Here is a 20,140-nt window from a genome sequence, read left to right as displayed (position 1 = left end):
CTGCTGATTTCCCTGATTTATGGAAGAAGGACACGCATGAGTCTCTTGATAATATTTATTGATTATTTGTGCCCTTCCAATGATCAGTTCCTTGTACCATTTAGCTTAGAAGGAGAAGAGAATGCAGGAAGATATACAGCACAGCTTAATAACCATAAAATAATCTAATGGGAAGTCAGTGGCTAAACCATTAGTAAAACATCTGAAGATTGTTACTACTTGCATATAGTACATGGTTTCATTACCTGATACACTGTAATAAAGAAGACGAACTACTTTGAGTTTGATTTATCTATCAAAGTTCTGTTGCATTTGCAAAAGCCTAGGGATTACTTTTTAATGTAAATGCTATCCTAAATAATTTTAAATCTATAGCACTATAATTTTATCTCTAATTACTATCTATAAAACTGTTATTATTTATTTCAAATTGTGAAAAGCCAGAATATTCAATGTCCCAAAGAAAGAAAAGGAGAGGTTTATCTAGATAATTCATCCATCTTGCATCAAATTAATTTAAGTCAGAAGTAAAAAGACAGAAACACTATTTACTTCTTTGTTTTGAATTTTCAGATATCCGTAAATGCTCGTGAAGTAGAAAGTCTCTTCTCAGAATGACTGAGAAAAAACTTTAACTAACCCTATTCTATGTGTCCCCTTTTGTGAACTGATGAAATCTAAAAGACCACTCAGAATTTCTTTTCCATTTTATGCAGATATTGAAAATGCTTCTGCAATATCTTAATATACCATATTGGACATATGAAACATAGATTGGAAAGACAGAGAACTAATACAAAAGTTTCACTCTTCTGTGACAGCCACACATCTCTCATCCTTGAGTACTGAAATGTTCTATTATCCCTGTCTCTGCCTCTTCTCACAAAAGAATCTGTAATCTCACGTCAAAAGTTCAAACATCAAAACTAAAATAAGCTCTGATAGCAAGGAAATAAAAGTATAATATGAGTTAAACCCTCTCCACTGAGAACCTTACTCTGAAACACAGAAGATACCAGAAATCCTAGGCCAACATTTGAATAGATAAATAATAGTGTGAGATAGTATGTCTTAAATGGAAGTTGGTGACTCATGTCCTCCCTCAGTATGCACCAGCTACAGTGCCATATGTGTGGAAGTCTAGTGACGAATGGTAATGAATAAATAAGTAACAATTTAGAATCACAAATGTGATTACTGAATAAGATTCTGCTCTAACCTCATAAAGCGATGTATATTTTTCTGACTGAAGTTACAGAAGAGACACCCACTCCTACCATAACAACAGCTATGGCTATTTCACAGCTTGCTAGCCTTCTTTCAGCACCATTGAGCAGTAGTGTCTACATGAAGACTATTGCCCCTTCAAATCAGCCTGTTGGGTGCACAAACATAAACTAAACACAAGTATTAAAAAAAAATCTTTGCATGCAAATCCAGCAGGAACACATCTATGTGAAAGAGATAAGTGTTATTTTGTTTGGTTTTGTTTGTTTGTTGTTTTGTTGGAGTTTTTTTTTCTAGTGGTTTGTTGTTTAGTTTTGTTTTGTTTTTTTCCTACAGTTTGTGCAATTATCCAATTTGAACGGATAAATATACAAATTAATGTATGGAATTTTATGTATAATGCTCTTCCTTTATACTGCAAAAGTATAGACCTCTGGGTGCACTCCAAACAATAAAAATATAATAATTAACCACATAGGGGATTTTTTTTCTGACTGCATAATCTTTCAGGGTTTTCAGTAGCAGACACAGGAAACTATTGACACTGTCATCCACTACTTTACATGGCATTACATAGAATAAAACACTGAAATACATTGGAAAGAGTAATTTTATGTGACAGAAGAACTTTTGGACTGTCTGACTAGGTTTCATCATCTCTCAGATCTTTATCAGACATATACATATCTATAAACCTTATCTTCAGTCTTTTGAATAGAACACACAGGTGTGGATTTTATTGACAAAGCTTTGTAATAATTGTCTCACTGCCCACAAATGTGTATACAAGTATCAGCATTTTTCTACTATATGGTAATTACTGCTGTGGTTAGTGTTACACTCTTCTATTCTGGACCATTTTCTGAAGCTTCATCACTCATCGCATCCTCATTCCCCAGGTGTAAGAAATGGGCTAAGGATAGCAAGACACTGGCATGGCAGAGTCAAGACCTGCTGGTCAAACTAAAGAGCAAGGAAGAAATGCACAGGCAGTGGAAGCAGGGACAGGTGTCCTGGGAAGAGCGTAGAGACACTGCCCAGTTGTGCAGAGGTGGGGTCAGGAAGGCCAAGGTGCAGCTGGAGTTGAACTTGGCAAAGGACATAAAGAATAACAAGAAAGTCTTCTACAGGTAGGTCAACCAGAAAAGGAAGGTCAAAGGAAGCATACTGCCCCTGATGAGCAAGACTGGTATACTGGTTAAAATGGACAAGGAGAAGGCCGAGGTACTCAACAACTTCTTTGCCTCAGTTTTCATGGGCAAGCTTTCTTCCCACACTTCTAAAGCGGAAAATGAACTGTAAGACAGGGACTGGGGGAGCAAAGTCCCTCTAACTGTAAGTGAAGATCTGGTCTGTGACTACTTATGGAACCTGAACATAAATAATCCATGGGACCTGATGAGATGCATCTCAGAGTCCTGAGAGAATTGGCTGATGTAGTTGCCAAGCCACTCTCTGTGAAATTTGACAAATCATGGTAGTCAGGTGAAGTCTCTGGTGACTGAAAAAAAGGAAGCATCCATTTCCAAAAAGGGTAGAAAGGAGATCCCTGGGAGCTACCATACTGGAACCAGTACTGTTTACTATCTTCATCAATAACACACACACTGTGATTGAGTGAACCCTCAGCAAGTTTGCAGATGACACCAAGCTGAGTGGTACAGTTGACACTCCTGAGGAACAGGATGCCATCCAGAGAGACCTGGACAAGCTCAAGAAGTGGGCCTATGGGAACCTCATGAGGTTTAACAGGGCCAAGTGCAAGGTCCTGCACATGGGTCAGGGCAATCCCTGGTATCAATACAGGCTGGGGAATGAAGGGATTGAGAGCAGTCCTCCCAAGAAGGACTTGGGTTACTGGTAGACAAAAGACTGGACACGAGCTGCCAGCGTGCACTTGCAGCCCAGAAGGCCAAACATATCCTGGGCTGCATCAAAAGAATCATGGCCAGTAGGTCGAGGGAGGTGATTCTGCCCCTGTACTCTGCTCTGGTGAGACTCCACCTGGAGTCCTGTGTCCAGCTCCGAAGCCCTCAGCATAAGACATGGACCCATTGGAGAAGGTCAAGAAGAGGGCCACCAAGATTGTCAGAGGGCTGGAACACCTCTCCCATGAGGACAGGCTGAGAGAGTTGGGGTTGTTCAGCCTGGAGAAGGCTCCAAGGAGACCTTATTGCAGACATTCAGTTCTTAAAAGGAGCTTATAAGAAGGATGAGGAGAGACTTTTTAGAAGGGTGTTTTGTGACAGGACAAGGAGTAATTGTTTTAAACTAGAAGAGAAGAAATTAAGGTTAGACATGAGGAAGAAATTTTTCTCAATGAGAGTGGTGAAATACTGGGACAGGTTTCCCAGAGAGGTGGTAGATGCCCCATTCCTGGAAACATTCAAGGCCAGGCTGGACGGGGCTCTGAGCAACCTGATCTAGTTGAAGATGTCCCTGCTCATTGCAGGGGGGTGGACTAGATGACCCTTGAAGGTCTCTTCCAATCCCAACTATTCTATGATTCTATGATCATGTATTAAGACATATCTGAGATTTATTGTTCTTTCAGTCCCTATCCAGCTAGGCATTTGCCTGAACCCTATCACCATAATAACCAATGATACAGCTGTATTTATAACACATATGTTGCCTACTGGCAGAAGGTGAGGTAAAAATGTTTCATAAAATCAGAAAAAGAGAAGTCAGCTTACTGTTTATCCATCAGATACTATAGTCTTCACAGCAGCATATGCCTTGAACATGACTACTTAGGGAATTCTGCTAAGAAAACAGATGTTCCATTGCAAGTGGAATCTTCTGTGAATTAGTATCTTGGTCCTAAAGTTGCTTTCAGACAGGAGAGAGGGTTGATAAAATGCTTCAAATCACCTTATTAATTCACTTCTCTGTTACTAATTATCACTATTATTATTTATTTTAACAGCTCCCAAACATATGCTACGTGTTTCAGAGTCCATATTTCACAAATATATTGTAATTAACTAGCTAGCATAGGGATTTGCAAACTTTTTTTATACCGTAGACCACAGTCTGAGACAAGATTGCTTCCTAGACCACTTCCTCTGCCATTCATGACATTAATGCATTGTACTAATGGTCCCTGTGCTCATTACAGAAATTGCTTACAAAGAGAAAATAACAAGGAAAGTACTCGATGGATTTTTTCTGCCTTTTTAAAATGCAGTCTCTCTGACAAAAGTAAAACAATACAAAAGGCATTATCAACCAGCTTACCACAGACCACCAACAAACTTTTCCCATACCACAATATAAAAGAATTCAGACTATTAAATATGTTGCATCATTTTCTCTTCTGTAAGGTTAGCATTCACATTAGTTTTTTACCAAATACATACCGTAGACTTCTGTTGGTAACAGGGAAAGATTTACATAAGAACTGAAAGTAGCATTATGCTTTTCAAGCCAGTAAAAATTACTATTGTATTTCCTATGGCTGACCTGAGATCAAATGAAGAATGGCAGTTCAAATTTTTTATTTTGTCTTACATTCTTCACTTTTCACCAATGTCCAAGACATTCACCTCTTGACATTTCTATAATATTCAAAATGTTTTGGATTAATAATTCACATAATTTGGTTTTGACTCATGGATAACATTCAGGAGAAGAAAAATATCACAACAAGAAATATTAGGACTCCTTGTATAACAGAAATACAGATACAAAATCTGAATTTTTCATGACATCAGACAAGTTCATGAGCAAGCTGATGTTCTGCCATTGCCAAGGTGTGTGCCACCAGTGCCAAATTGGAAATGATACATTAAAACTTATAATGTCCTTAAAACCTCTGCAAGCTTCTTGACCCTCTTGCACTTAAGTCAAAATATTAACTTCCTGCATCTTTAACTATAGGAAGATAAAACTTCTTCTGACAACCAAAATAGATGTTAAAATAACATCTGTTACAAAAAATTTGGAGCATTAGTATAATTTAGCTCCCCTAACCAAAGGCAAACACCTGTATAAATCCCAAACGCATGGTATTAAAATGAAAAAAAAAAAAATTACATTATCTTTTACTAATGTTGCACCTTTGCCAAAATATTGTAAGCATCCATGATCATGCAGCTTTCTCTTCTAGCCTTGGGAAGGCAACATGTTACAGAATTTTTTTCACTCTGTGTATAACTTTATTTAAAATTTATGCCCATACACACATGCATATGAAGGTATCACAGACTACATGAAAACCTCTTCTACAAAATTTGGCTAAAAAGAAGTGCTTGAATGTCTATGTGTAATTTACCTCAAGAATTTATTCTCACTAGAGGCAAGGGAGGGAGAAGGAGGGAAGGGGAAGGGAAAAGGAAGTGAAAGGGGAAGAGAAAGGCGAAGGGGCAGCAGAAGCAAGGAAAAAAATATGCTACTTACATAGTTACTCCTGAAAATACTACTAATATGTAGCTGATTTGATATTTACAAATAAAATAAATCTGAAATACTGAACAACGCCAACAGGTCACTTGTGCTATAACAGTGCTGTATTCTTCCATGCACTTCTGGTACGTTTTTTATTGCCACTGAGCAGTGAGTTACTTTTTTACAAGTAGGTTTGACAATTTGTTTCACAAAACCAATCAAGTATTATGAAACAGAAAGGCCCAGGTGCTACTACAACATGTCTATATAGCTACAGATGAAGAGTATTTAGCATCAATTATGTCTTTCATGCCAGTTCCCAAAACATAAAAAGAGTGGTTCTACAGTCTTCTCCTCTTCACAAGTATTTGCTTGGACTTTGTCTGTATAACCTCTAGCAAGTCATCTTTTGGTAAATAAATTTGGTAAGGCACAAAGATCAGAGAAGAGTGAGAGAAGCTTTGGAGAATACTTTTACTTCTGGCTCAATGTATCTTGAATCATGGGCAACAGCTAAGAAGATAAGTTTTTTCAAAAATGCTAAAGATAGTTGGAAACCTGGTGTACCGCTGCAACTACTCCTGGCAGTAGTTCTAATTGACTGAAAGCTTCAAGGATCTTGTGGTTGAATGCAGTATAATGAAGAGATACACATGTATGGAGTAAAGAGAACACAAAAATTGATTTTGAGACATCATAATCTCTCCAGCATGAAAACATTTTTATGAGACCCATACTTGTCTTGCACATCTGTCAACAGCCTGACAATAGGCTAATCAGAAAACGTAAGTAAGCCATTGAGATATTTAGGGAGCTTTAATGCCAGGATTAGCATTCACATCTTAATTGAAAATCAAGCAGGTTTAGATTTTGAGATGAAATTAGGCAATTGCTTTGTTTGCGGGTTTTGTTGGTTTTGTTGGTTTGGTTTGGTTTGGTTTTGTTATTTTGGTTTGTGGATTTTTTGCATAGGAACTACATCATAGACAAATCAATGAGTAACAGCTTACTTCGGAAATGTGATTTGAAGTCTTTCCTAAAGTTCAACTCACAAAGGCAAGAGATAGAATGCAAACCTGAGTGAAGCTTAATTAAATTTTGTTGTAATTAATTGGTGCTTATTTAGTAATCAAAGTACTGCTTACTGCTTTGAAATGAGTATTTTTTTCTCCTGAGAAATCATGTCTGCTAAAACAGCGTTGATCTTATTTCCCAGTTCATGAAAGTTGAGCAAGTTTTGTTAGCCTTTTTACATTGCATAATAAAACATGACAATGTGGTATGAGTGAAATAACCTAATGTCACTCATATACCTGCTGGAACATTAGCAGTAAAAAACATTTTCAAAGCTATAATATTCTTACTGGTGGACTTACAAAACATACCTAGGATCAATTTTTTCAGCATCAAATAAGAAATTCTTTTTGCAGAAAAAATGGTGTTTGCCTTTATCATCAAGTCTATTTCATTAGATAATTTTTTTCTAAGCATAACTAGAACTAGACAGAAATTAGCAATTGAGTATATCACCATTACAGTGTTGCAGGACTGCCATAAAGGCAATGGCAAGAACACTGACCTTGGAGCTGAGTAAAGAAGTAGCAGCTAATGGGATCTGCTATACTGGAAGTAAGATATAGCTTTCAACAGACCTGTTCTGATTTTGCCTCAGACAGAAAAAGGTCAGCATACTAGCTGGTAGTTATTGACAGATATTCATTTAGGTTCAGGATAATAGCTTTGAAAGCAAAATCACAAAGCTATTTTGGATGATTGCTTAGAACCTTGGCAGATAAATTGAAAATGCTTTTAGCTTGCATTTGTTGGAATTTTTATGAAGTCATTTTGTTGTTTTCCTTTATGGTGACTCGAATGTTGTTACCCATTATTCACTGAGTCTTATTTTGAAGAGCATAAAATCTAAACCATACTAAAGAGCTAACATGCAAAGATAAGGAATGTTCTGATTAACTAAAATGTAACTCTTGCAAATTTTACTACTTACTTATTTGGTCAGTTTGTTCCAAAATAGTTACTTGTCTTATCTCGCAGACAACACCAACCTGAGTGCTGCCGTTGATGCTCCTGAGGGACAGGATGCCATCCAGAGAGACCTGGACAAGCTCAAGATGTGGGCCAATCGGAACCTCATGAGGTTTAACAAGGCCAAGTGCAAGGTCATGCCCATGGGTCAGGGCAAACCCTGGTATCAGTGCAGGCTGAGGGATGAAGGAATTGAGAACAGCCCTGTGGAGAAGGACTTTGCGGTATTGGTGAATGACAAGCTGGACATGAGCTGCTAACAATATGTGCTCGCAGCCCAGAAAACCAGCTGTATCCGGGGCAGCATCAAAAGCAGTATGGCCAGCAAGTTGAGGGAAGTGATTCTGCTCCTCTGCTCCACTCTGGTAAGGTACCACCTGGATTACTGCATCCAGCTCTGGAACACTCAGCACAAGACAGACAGGGACCTGTTGGAGAGGGCCCAAAGGAGGGCCACCAAAATGATCAGAGGACTGGAACACCTCTCCTATGAGGACAGGCTGAGAGAGTTGGGTTTCTTCAGACTGGAGAAGAGAAGGCTCCAGGGAGACCTTCTTATGGCCTTTCAGTATTGAAAGGGGCCTATAACAAAGATGGGACAGACTTTTTAGCAGGGCCTGTTGCAACAGGACAAAGGGTAATCATTTTAAACTAAGAGCGGGGAGATTTAGACTAGGTATAAGGAAGAAATTTTTTATGATGGGAGTGGTGAAATACTGGGATAGGTTTCCCAAAGAGGTGGTAGGTGCCCCATCCCTGGAAATATTCAAGGCCAGGCTGAATAGGGCCCTGAGCAACCAGATCTAGTTGAAGATGTCCCTGCTCATTGCAGGGTGGTTGGATTAGATGACCTTTAAAGGTCCCTTCCAACTCAAACTATTCACGATTATATGGCTCTATGTTAGCCCTTTAGAAAGAAAGATTATTGAGAAATTATGAAGAGAAACTTTGAAATTATACTAGATCTAGCTTAATAAAACTTTATCAGTTTTTAAGTGTTTAGGTCTTGAAAAATGAAGAAAATGAAGTTATACCTTAGCGCAGCCTTCATTGTCAGAAGGTATAAGCACAATTGTCCTGAGATCAGCCAAAGCAAAAGTCAGTTTACCAGCAGAGAATCAGGACTACTCCAGTGCCCTCCAGTTTCCTCTAGTGTCCTGCTGACTGAAAAGTAGCACCCCAATAGAGTTGTATGGCTAAGGAGAAGTATGAAAACTGTAATAGAGGTGTTAGATAAAGCACTGAAGAACAGGGAGTGGAGCCTAAAATTTAATTCCTAAAGGAAGGTTTGAGTATGAATAGTTACTAGTACTATATATATGCTAAAACATTCTGAAGAGTTTGTGAGATCAATATCTTCTCAGCTTCTCTGTTTGACTGATAATGAGAAGCATATTGTGAAATGAAGTGAAAAAAATGAGCTTAAATTAAAAATCCATTAGAGGCCTGTAATTTCATTAAGCTTTAGAAAGCTGTTACTTCATTTTTATATTTAATAATACTAATATCTCCATGAGACTGCAAGTGTTTAGTAAGTTTTTGAATTTGAGAGAGGGTAAAAGACTCTCAAACATTCCTAGATAACTGTTTCTGGTGGTTAGTTACCACCACCAAAAGAGTCTCTTATTTACAACATAATATTTTCCAGCATTTGCTGTTAGTCGTTACATCTCATCACGTCTCTGACTCCAAGATTAAAAGCAGTCTACTATCAATCTTCTCCCTGTTTAGATAGTCAGAGATCATGATCAGATCATGCAATCTTCCCTTAGATAACAGAACAGATTAAATTTCTAGAGTTGCTCACTATGAGACTGAGCTTTCTTGCTGTGTTAAGAGGGATTTGCTTGGTCCTACCCTGTCAATTCTTCCTATATGAGTAGCAGTCTTAAAATTAGGAATATGTTATTCTGGATGTATTGTTTCAATCAGGCATTGGAACAGGCTGCCCAGGGAAGTGGTGGAGACACCATCCCTGGAGGTGTTTAAAAGGTGTATAGACGAGGTTCTTAGGGATATGGTTTAGTGCTGGACTTTGGTTATGGTTGGACTTGGTGATCCTGAGGGTCTCTTCCAACCAAAATGATTCTATGATTCTATGATTCTACAATAATCTTGCTATAGCCATATATATATCAGCCATCCATGGTCCAGGATGTTCCTCCAGTGCATTGACGATAACTTCCTGATGCAAATGGTGGATGAGCCAACTAGGACAGATGCACTGGTGGATCTCATCCTCACTAGCAAGGAGGGTCTGTTTGAAGCAGTAAAGGTTGAGGGCTGCCTTGGCTGCAGCGACCATGAGATAGTGGAGTTCAGGATCTCATGTGGCAGGAACAGAATACAAAGCAGAATCGCAACCCTGGACTTCAGCAGGGCCAACTTTGGCCTTTTCAAACAACTACTTGGGGAAATACCATGGGAAAGGGTACTTGAAGGTAAAGGGGCCCATGCTAGCTGGTTAGCATTCAAGGACTGCTTCTTCCAAGCTCAAGATCAGAGCATCCTGACACATAGGAAGTCAAGGAAGGGAGCCAGGAGACCTGCTTGGTTAAACAAGGAACTGCTGGGCAAACTGAAGTGGAAGAGGAGAGTCTAGAGATCATGGAAGGAGGGGCTGGCCACTTGGGAAGAATATAAGGCTGTTGTCAGAGGATGTAGGGAGGCAACTAGGAAAGCTAGGGCCTCCTTAGAATTAAAACTTGCGAGAGGGGTCAAGGACAACAGAAAGAGCTTCTTCTATTCTACCCTGGTGAGACCTCATCTGGAATATTGTGTCCAGTTCTGGGCCCCTCAGTTCAAGAAGGACAGGGAACTGCTGGAGAGAGTCCAGCCCAGGGCCATGAAGATGATGAAGGGAGTGGAGCATCTCCCTTATGAGGAAAGGCTGAGGGAGCTGGGTCTCTTTAGCTTGGAGAAGAGAAGACTGAGAGGTGACCTCATTAATGTTTATAAATATATAAAGGGTGGGTGTCACGAGGATGGAGCCAGGCTTTTCTCGGTGACAACCAACAGTAAGACAAGGAGTAATGGGTTCAAGCTGGAACACAAGAGGTTCCACTTAAATTTGAGAAGAAACTTCTTCTCAGTCAGGGTGACGGAACACTGGAACAGGCTGCCCAGGGAGGTTGTGGAGTCTTTTTCTCTGGAGACAGTCGAAACCTGCCTGGACGCCTTCCTGTGTAACCTTATCTAGGTGTTCCTGCTCTGGCAAGGGGATTAGACTGGATGATCATTTGAGGTCCCTTCCAATCCCTAACTTTCTGTGATTCCGTGATTCTGTGAAATACATGGCAGATAAAACTAACACTAGAGCCAATTGTAAGCCCACTGATGAATGAGGTGGGTGCCCTGGTGATAGAAGATACAGAGAAGGCAGAGTTACTGAATGCCTTCTTTGTCTCTGTCTACACTGCTGGAGGCTGTCCTGAGGAGCCCCGTACTCCTGAGGCCCCAGAGGAAGTCAGGACAACGGAGGAGTCTGCCTCAGTTGATGAGGACTGGGTTAGGGACCAATCAATTAATCTGGACATCCATAAATTCATGGGTCCTGATGGGATGCACCTGCGGGTGCTGAGTGAGTTGGCTGAAGTCATTGCTAGGCCACTCTCCATCATCTTTGCTAAGTCATGGGAAACAGGAGAGGTGTCTGAGGACTGGAGGAAAGCAAATGTCACTCCGGTCTTCAAAAAGGGCAAGAAGATGGACCTGGGTAACTATAGACTGGTCAGCCTCCCCTCCATCCCTGGAAAGCTGATGGAGCAACTTATTCTTGGCACCATCTCAAAGCATATCAAGGAGAAGAGGGTCATTAGGGGCAGTCAACATGGCTTCACCAAGGGGAAGTCATGCTTAACCAACCTCATAGCCTTTTATGAAGACATAATGAGGCGGATCAATGATGGTAAAGCAGTGGATGTGGTCTGTCTTCATTTCGGTAAACCGTTTGACATAGTCTCCCACAGCATCCTCACAGCTAAACTGAGGAAGTCTGGTCCGGATGATCGGTTAGTGAGGTGGACTGTGAACTGGCTGAAGGAAAGAAGCCAGAGAGTTGTGGTCAATGGGGCGGAGTCTGGTTGGAGGCCTGTATCTAGTGGAGTGCTTCAAGGGTCAGTACTGGGACCAGTACTATTCAATATATTAATCAATGACTTGGATGAGGGAATTGAGTGTACTGTCAGCAAGTTTGCTGATGACACCAAACTGGGAGGAGTGGCTGACATGCCAGAAGGCTGTGCTGCCATCCAGCGAGACCTGGACAGGCTGGAGAGTTGGGCAGGGAAAAATTTAATGAAATATAACAAGGGCAAGTGTAGTCTTACATCTGGGAGGAACAACCCCAGGTTCCAGTATAAGCTGGGGAACGACCTGTTAGATACAGCGTAGGGGAAAGGGACCTGGTTGTCCTGGTGGACAGCAGGATGACCATGAGTGAGCACTGTGCCCTTGTGGCCAAGAAGGCCAATGGCATCCTGGGGTGTATTAGAAGCGGGGTGGTTAGTAGGTCAAGAGAGGTTCTCCTCCCCCTCTACTCTGCCCTGGCGAGACCACATCTGGAATATTGTGTCCAGTTCTGGGCCCCTCAGTTCAAGAAAGACAGGGAACTGCCTGAGAGAGTCCAGTGCAGAACCACAAAGATGAGTAAGGGAGTGGAGCATCTCCCTTATGATGAAAGGCTGAGGGAGTTGGGTCTCTTTAGCGTGAGGAAGAAGAGACTGAGGAGCGATCTCATTAATGTTTATAAACATATAAAGGGTAAGTGTTACGAGGATGAAGCCAGTCTCTTCTCAGTGACAACCAAAGATAAGACAAGGGCAATGGGTTCAACCTGGAACTCAAGAAGTTCCACTTAAATATGAGAAGAAACTTCTTCACAGTGAGGGAGACCGAACATTGGAACAGGCTGCTCAGGGGGGTTGTGGATTCTCCTTCTCTGGAGACATTGCTGTGTAACCTGATGTAGGTGTTCCTATTCCGGTAGGAGGATTGGACTAGATGATCTTTCGAGGTCTCTTCCTAACATTCTGTGAGTCTGTGGTAGTCAACTATATAGATATAGCTATAGTCAACTATAGATAAACCAGCGAAAGGCAGGGACACAGTAAGAAAATTTGGGGTAGGAGGGATGACACATGAAACAGCATTGTACAGGATGCAGTTCAGCATACAATTTTAAATTTGAAAAATGATCTGCAATAAACTTTTTCTCAGTGGTAATTATTCATCTCTACTTGTACTTGATGTTTTCCTGTTTAAGTGCTATTCTAGCTCATGGTAGCCTCAGCCACCATTTTGCTCTGCCAGGTTATACTGAATTGGTTTCCAAAACAGGACACTAGATCTCTCTTGAGTATCATCTTTTCAAAATATTGTACTGTCTCCTGCACTAGTATTGCAATTTCCACTTTTTATTCCTAGATATAGACAACCATTCAACCCAAGAATCTGTGTACAATTTACTTGCACTTATCATTAAACACTTCACCAAATTTGGAATACATACTTGATTAAAAGTATGTTTCTATTTGATCTATTTAATTAGTAAAAAAAAATTTTAAAAAAATTTTAAAAATCAGTAGCATTAGGCCATTCTTTTTGGAATCTCACTAGAAACATCTACTTTAAATAATGATTCCCCATAAGTTTTGGCTTCTGGAAGCATTCCAGAAAATTTTAATCATTTAGCATTTTAAATTTTTTTATAGGCCTGAGGAAGCTACATAAGGGCCTTTCCTCTTAACTGAAATTATTAATTTTTGACTCAGTCATTCATGTTTAACCTAACTTGACTAGGCACATAAAGGTAGTAGACACTATATATGAACACTTCAGCCGGGAATTTATTACTTTAGTATACATAACACTAAGATTGAGGAATAAGAATTATACAAGGTCACTACAATAAATTGGGCTGAAATCTAGGTAATTAATCAGGTCTAAAACTGTCTTGAAAACTGGGAAATGCCATAGAACAAGTGCGTTATGAGGGGATGCTGCAGGGAACGGTGGTTAGGAAGAAAAGTCATGAAGAAATTAGCAGATGGAGGAAAGACTGTTCGGTAGCACAGAGAACAATCTACAATATTTAGTAAACTAGTGAATAACATTTTAATAGAACCACATGTAATAGTACATAAGCTACCCTACATAAGATAAGGGTCCCGTTAAATTATGGTGTGTAATATGATCAAATCAAAAATGAAAATCTGTACCCAAAAAGATTTGCCTGATCTATGGTGCATAAATAAAAGAGAATGGAGAACAAGTAATGGTACCATGTGATATATATGGCACATACAAACTACTACATATTCCAAAAGCAGATACAGTTTAAGAAGACAATTGAAAAATGGCAGAGAATACAAATAATGGTCATAAGAATGATTTACAGTCTGGGAAATAAACCTTGAAACAAAGACTCCTAGCTCATTTCATGTAGTTTAAAAGGCAAGTGCAAAGGAAATAATGTTAATTCAACAGGAGATTTCAGAATGAAAAAAAAAAGTTTTAACATTCTTCACCAGATGAAACTGAAGCTGGAAAATATGCACCTGTCAGAGGTGAACATTTTTTAATGCTAAGGTCTTGATTAAATCTTGAGAATGTTAATGAGATTATTTCTCTGAATAGAATTATTTGTGAGTGGAATGTTTGCTAGGAAGTCCAGGACTGATGGAGGAAGCACTCTTGATATCTACAAAGGTGCATAATCAATATGACTAGTAAAAATTAAAATATTTAGAGATCACATCTTGAGCTTCATCCAGTTTTCAGAGAGAAAAAATTCTCCCATAGATATACTACACAGAATCTATGCTAAAAGAGAACCAGTGTTAGAAAATGGACAACAAATATAGAAGATATTTATTACACTTTTAAAGAAAGTCCTAAAGACAAGAATCTAAACAAATACATCAGGCAATTCCTGAGTTCATGGAGGAACCTTTCCTGCATTGTTGATTATATCTGTTCATCTTTGGCTCATGTTTCTTTAGTATTATTACAGCTGAAAATAAAATACTAAAAAGAAAGAAGCTCTATGTAGAGATAACCGTTTTTCTTCTGCCTTAGATATCTAAAAAATATAGAAAGAAAATCTGATTCCAAGTCCTTAGAACAATTTACCAAAGATCATAGTAGTTTCTTTTCCCCCACAGCTCTTAAATCAAGACAGGAGATTTTTATAGTAGAAACATTGCAGTTCAATCAGTGCTACTGGCCATAAACCCAGAAATAATTTGTTCTTTTGAAGGTCACACTGGATGAATGGAGCATCCACATCAGTTTTTAAATCTATCTCTTATCATAAACACGGCACAGACTTTGCTTTAACAATGGTACCTTCTCCTACAGTCAAAATGCAAGTGCTGCAGTGAAAATATCTACTACTGAGTGATATTTTAAATAACCCTAATTTAAAGAAACATGTTTATTTCAAGACATATGGCATTCATTAACTCCTTCCTCCTCAGCCATACATTCCAGGATCATCTGCTTAATGTGGAACTATCCCCATGCACTCACACAATAAAGAGAAGGTCCTAAATCTGTATCCATTACACATCTGCATATGTGTTTCCTGCACTTCATTGAGCAGTCCAACATAAACTGAAAACAAAACTAAATCTTCATGTGGTTATGGTCAGATTTTGTAGGTCTGAATACTTTTTTATCAGTTATCTCCATGCGAAACTGATTTTTTTAAAAAATCTTTGAATAGAAATAAGCTGCCTAGTGTTTAATTGGAGAAGAGTACAATCACCTATACCTATTTCATAAACCCTTAGACAGCTGTCTTCTATAGAAACATTTGGAAACATCCAGATATTTTATTGAATATTTAGTAAATAAAAGAAGACACAATTTGTATATCATCACATCTCCGGTAATTCAATTATCTCATTTTCACAAACTGTGAGGACAATGCTACACTTTGATCTGAATCACTGAGCTAAACTGGAAAAATATATGTGTGACATAGTTCTAATTAAAGATATCCCAGTACATTTTAGCAGTCACTAGACACATTGACAAGCCACTACTTTATCCAACATAAACATCTTTTCAAATTTAACTAGTTTGCTTAGCGTAAAGGTTTTGTCATGTAAGTTTTTAAGCAGAGAAAATACATGCCATCCAGCCAAACACTGGCAACAACAAATCCAGAGTGTTGGGTACTTCTACAAGTTCATTGGAATAACATTTTAAAATTCTGCTGTAATAAACAGGTATAGTTAATAAATGTAGAATCACATATTCGGATTTTTTATGATGATGACACATATATATATATTTTTTTTTTTAATTCTAGAGGTGAAAGTAGGCATTATACAATGTTCAGATGCAAGGTGAGTGGTTTATATGATGTCATGGCTGTGTATCAATTCATAGTAATACAAAGCTGAAACTTTGCCAAAGTGAAAGTACAAGAATTTCTGTGCCAATGGCAAGTCACATGATGACTCTTGTTCGCCAAAAAGAGAAGGTCTTTGCAGGACTCAAACACTGGAGCTGAACAGGAACAGGGAAGTGTTACAGGCCATAAAGGAAAAAGTTCAAAAGAAAAGTTTAAATTGTCTACTTTCTTTGAATGTCAACATGTCTTTCCACCCACAATGTGGAGCCTTCTGACTGCTATTTTATAAATCTAATAGATTAACATTTGTTGACTATAAAAGTCAGTCAATATTACTAATTTTTCATTAAAAAAAATAATAAGGTTGTTCTTTGTATTCAAGGAACTCTATAACTGATAATCTCAAATTTGTCAAATAAATTTTTCAGTGGATATAAGCTAAATTTGTCAAGTGATTTATTTATGGAAATATGTATTTGGTATTCAGCCAACTCTCCATCTTCTGCTTGTTTGTAGTGTCTAAACTGGAAAGTGTTCAATATCTGGGAAACAAACTGCTGCCTTTTTTACATCATGTTTCATCCAGGTTTTCTGATGACCACAGTTCCCATTGAGTCAAATTTCAACACAAGCACAAGCATTATCTATGACAGTATGGCAGAAGTTACCTTTTTTTTAAAGAATATAATTCTAAAACAGTGAAACTCCCTCAGAATGTTCCCTTCATAAATATACTAAGCATTGTGTCCAAAGAAAAAAGTTAAAAAATGTTAATTATCATCTGGAGATTTATTGTGGCAAATCTAAAGATTAAATTTAATAACCAAAGAGATAAAAAAAAAAAAAGCAATTTTAGTCCTATATTCAGTGCTAGTTCCCTGTGTATCCTAACTGCATGGCTACTATTATAGCAGAGAATTTACAAACGCATGTTAATTGAGTAGCTCCAATAAGAGCTCAGGGAAATAAGCAAATTAATTTGCATATTTCCCTGCTGTACAAGGGGTTAATTAAAGTGCTTTAAAATATTTTTATGCTGCCATTCAGCTGAGTTTTGATCATTTGCTGATTTTTCAATTAGTTCTGTTAACATGGGCTTTGACAGTATGAATGGAAAAGAGAGAAAGATATTGCCACAGAAGGCAAAGATTACAACAACAGAGATTTTTATCCCAGAACAGCTTTCGTCGTTAATTGTATTTTCACAAACTTAAGGTAGCTGAGTTCCTAAAAGCTCTGGATCTTTGTCAAAAGTGGAATGTCAAAACAATGCAGAGTAGAAAATATGTTAACTTGTTGGCTGCATTATGAAAAAACATTATTGATTAACTAGTTCAGTGCAATTTTTGAAAAAGCTTCATAAGTACACTGTAATAGCTGGAGGGAAAGTGGTTCATTTTCCTGTTGGAATTTGTTTATAGATCTTTCGTAAGTTCTGATTTTATAGTAATTATACAGAAGTGCTTCTTTCCAGGGTTGTTTTTCTACCAGTTCAAGCCAGACATGCCAGTTCATGAATAAGCAGGCAGAAATAAAAATTTGTCTCGAGGGACACGCGCAAAAAAGGCAAATCTATATCCAAATACCAGTTATATAAGTGGAGTGTAGCTAGCTGCACATGAACAGAAAAAAAAAAGCATGATTCAAACAATACATTTCTGAAAACTACATTTATGTTCTTCAAATCTTACATTGCAAAAAAATTTTGTCACATAAAAGCAAGCACCAGAGAGGAGAGAAAACAAACCAAAACAAACTAAAAACCAAATAACACCCAAATTCCTGCCACTAACAACAACAACAACAAAAAGAAAAAGGCGTTGGATATTTGTAAATAAATGAAAAAAAACCAAAACAGAACAAAAAAGCATATAATGTCAGGTATGCCATCTGAAAAAGGGCATTTATTTAGCCATAAAATAAAATTCATTCCATCTCCCTGTTATTCTACTGGTCATATGGGAGGTCAGGTTCCCAAAAGCACTGAATGACCTTGCTATTGAATCACTGCTACTACGCAAAACATATGCAGCAAAACCAGTAAATGCTACTGATAAACAGAATAGGTAAAAGAAGATGTTTATAGATCCCTTTCATCTACCTCTGGTTTGCCAAACTTTGCATAATCATGCTATTTCATGCCAAAACTAAACTAGAGTATACAAAGTCTTTATTCTAGAGTGTCTGTTCCACCAGGCATATTCAAAACTGAAAAGAGAAAATTATGATAGCTTTTCACATTTAGAAAGTTTTTACTTCCATTCTTCCACCATGTGTGAAGCTCAGACCTAGAGTCAGACAAGACGAGGATTCTCTCTAGTTCCTTCAAGAGAAGGACAATTTTGGGCATATTCTCTTGCTGACTCAACAGGAATTAAACCAGAAACCACACACCCCACACCCGTCTCACCACCCTCACCCCCCAAAAAAAAGAAAAAAACCCAAACAAACAAATAAAAACCTCCACTGCTTTGGAGAACACGGAGAAAAACTATCTGGCAAAGTTTGCAATTGGGGGTAGGAGATAACAGGACGAGGACTACCTGCCTCTTAAATGTCTGCATGGAACAAAACCAACAAAAACTGCAGAAAGGTTTTGAAAGAGTGCAGAAATGTTAAAGTGAGTATAGAAAGCACGAAAGCAAAAATGGCGAAAATTTACTGAGAAGTTTCATGAAAGCCTGATGTCATTTAAAAAAAGGGTGATTAAGACTGTTGGGTGATAAGGTGACAGTTGCAGGACTGAAATTTAAATACAGACTTCATCATCTGTATTTACTTCAGGCACATACTTTGATAATTTAATACAAAGCTATATTGCAATTATTCTGTAGAAAAGTATAATTTATTTCTGTGGGAATACAGTGAAGCTCCTAATCTGATGTATGACAGCATAATGTTCATTCAGTCACCAAGGACTGGGCTACTTTACAGTCAACAAGATCTGGAATGCAAATTTAGTGGCATTCACAAAAGCTTGTACTGTGTACTTCAGAAGAGAGAACAGCAAGAGTTAAATGAAAGATTATGCTATTTCTCAAATGGCAAAGTCTGGGAAGGTGAGAGAATAATTTAGTACTTGTAACTATGTGTAGGTAGAAACTTGGTCCACAAATGAGTTAATAACGACTGTTCAAGTAAGTTTTAAAAACTTTCTGAGGCTGACTTTAAGACAACAGGTAACACACTTTAGGGGTCCTGTAGGTTGGAAAAACCATAATAATAAAATGACCTTGAGGAAAAATGTGAAAGAAAGAGACAGTCTTAATCTAGATTACTCTTGAATCAGACTATTTCCTTAGGCATTAGAGGAATTTTTTAAGTATCATCTGAAACTTTTAATAAAAAGAGGAGATAACAAAGAACATGCTGTATATTTTCTCAAATAGTGTTTAGAATGCATCTCAAAATTATCAGCCAGATGAACAGAAAAGTCACCTTAGCCTGTTTTCAGACTGCATGAACAGTCAGTTCCCAGCAGCTTTTCCCAGCAGTTCTCAGCTTCCCAGAGACCTATCATGTGTTGCTACTACTAAAAATAGCAAGTGTTATAAAACTAATACATGTAAGTGATAACGAATAAACAAATTAGAAACAATTTTTAAAAAGCAGATTCACATCCTTTGGCTAGTACTTGTAGTTCTTGTAGTTTTTCAGGCTCAATATTTTCAAGGTGAGAATTGTTTCTCCTGAAGTTTCACCAACTATAAGGCTTTACATAAAAGTAACCCTATTTTGTGACTACCTCAAGTAGCAGACAAAGATTCCTACACCTTTGAGCATAAAGATACAAAATCAGAAGGAGCAAAATGGAAGACACTAGCCTGTGCAGACACAAAGGTTTTGGCTATCAGATTGTTTTCATAGTAATTGAAATGACATTTTAAATTTCTTACAATCACTGAGCATCCTTCAAGTGACTCCTTCAATCTGATAAGGTGTTCTGACATACCACTAAGAGATGTTTATATTACATATATGTGCTTATGCAGCAAACAGTGAGAGTTTCCACTTCGATGGCTATTTACTAAGAAAGCATTGTTCCTTTAGTCACCCCCCTTTATTTTGATACTTTTGATATTGTACATCTTCATTCTACATTAAGATTGTATTACAGGC

Source organism: Caloenas nicobarica, chromosome Z, assembly GCF_036013445.1.
Source record: "Caloenas nicobarica isolate bCalNic1 chromosome Z, bCalNic1.hap1, whole genome shotgun sequence".
Lineage (NCBI taxonomy): Eukaryota > Metazoa > Chordata > Aves > Columbiformes > Columbidae > Caloenas > Caloenas nicobarica.
This window is presented reverse-complemented; position numbering follows the sequence as displayed.